Source organism: Neomonachus schauinslandi, chromosome X (assembly GCF_002201575.2).
Source record: "Neomonachus schauinslandi chromosome X, ASM220157v2, whole genome shotgun sequence".
Lineage (NCBI taxonomy): Eukaryota > Metazoa > Chordata > Mammalia > Carnivora > Phocidae > Neomonachus > Neomonachus schauinslandi.
The window spans coordinates 110099500-110101226 of record NC_058419.1 but is presented as its reverse complement, the minus strand read 5'-3'; the positions used below and the strand labels follow the sequence as shown (position 1 = coordinate 110101226).

At 31.3% G+C, this 1727-nt stretch overlaps 1 non-coding gene across 1 annotated transcript; it reads right to left on the bottom strand.

The window, feature by feature from the left end:
* Positions 1–596: 596 nt before the first annotated feature.
* LOC123323450 lies at positions 597–700 on the bottom strand. The gene has a single exon (XR_006539395.1). It is a non-coding gene; the product is annotated as a U6 spliceosomal RNA (small nuclear RNA).
* Between the last annotated feature and the right edge of the window lie 1027 nt (positions 701–1727).

The window sequence follows — 1727 nt, the reverse complement described above, 5'->3', positions numbered from 1 at the left end:
ATAGCATATGCTTTCTCTTACCTGAAGAATACTAGGACAGAATGTGTACATTGACATCCTACTTCATTCCAGAAAAGGATTTGAAGCAGACTATATTCATAATTGGAGAAAATTAGTAAATTGTGGCAAGGCAAAAATAAGGATCCAAAAAGTGAAGAAATATTCCCTCACCCCCAGATATGCCAGTTATTACATTAAAATGTGAAAAAAGAGAAGTTTGCAATAGGAATCTTTTTTTTTTTTTTGGAATTGCGAAAGTTACATTTGGGTGTTTTAATCATGGAGAAAGACAATGATAGAAATGCATCTATTTATGCTCTTATAGATTAAGCCATGATTGGAATAGACTGATTTAAAAAATGCTTGAGAAATATTGGGCCTTTCAATGGAGTTTTAGGTATTTTTATTTACTTATTTTATATAGATCAATTGGTAATATTTTTATTATCCTTCTGAGAATTAGCATTCTAAATATGCTGAATATTACCTCTGGATCCAGTATTATTTTAATGCTCTGTACCAACATTTGAAAGTCTGTTGTACGAATCTTTTTTTTTAATGTTTACATTTTTTTTATTATTATGTTATGTTAATCAAAAAATATGGAACGCTTCACGAATTTGCATGTCATCCTTGCGCAGGGGCCATGCTAATCTCTGTATTGTTCCAATTTTAGTATATGTGCTGCCGAAGCGAGCACTGTTGTACGAATCTTTATTCAGTGCTGGCTTTGCACCAATTTTTTGCTATTGCTCTATATATGGATTGAAGCAACACAGAAATCAAAAGAAAATTCAATGAACAAAGCATAACATCAGTAGTGTTTGCAGTGCATTCAGCTCAACCATCATTTGGTGAATACTTACTGCATGAGTCATGAACTTAAGGGCATCTATAGACCAAGCAGATAAATTAGTGAAACAGGGCAGATGTATGGAAAATCAATTGCCAGAAATATAATAAAGATTTCTTTGTTTTTACTGAAACACAGTGTGAAGAGATAACATAATAAACACAGATATACTGATGGAGATCATATTTTACCATATACATGGGGAAATACAAATTGAAAATAGACACAGTAAATTATTAATTATTTTCTTTCATGTTTCACACTTTTTTGATTCAAAACTGGAAAACAGATACTTCTGAGAAAACATGAAGTGTCAGGTTATATTTCATATTGTGAGGTACAGGGTAGAATTCATCCTTGAGTCTTCTATCTGATTTTGATATTCAGTTGTATTCAGTTTCAAAACAGAAAGAAGCTCTTCATAAATTGATAGTTCATTTTGAACATGGAAAGGATCATTGCACAGTGTTTTTATATTTAGGATAAATAATACAATTATTTCACTTTTAGTATTATATTGCACTGTAGTTCAATAACTTCTATTTGGAGCTCCCAATTCACACTATCAGTGATAGATGAGGAAGATGAACTGAACAATGCTAGTTTATTCTCCAATACTTGGAATTTGGGATTCAATTTCATATTCTTGGTAATGTAAAACTGGCTGTGGCTTTCACATTTTTCAATAAAGGAAAGTAGGTGAGATTACTTTCTGACAAATGAAATTCCTAAAGATCCACTTTTTTTTGTGATTAAGGAATAAAAAATTGCTCTTTGCTAATGTCCTTGATGAGAAATAGTCAAAATATGTATAGGGGTCATAATGTCAAGTCTTTGATTCAATTTTTGCTGCTAAGTTGAGATGGGCATTTTT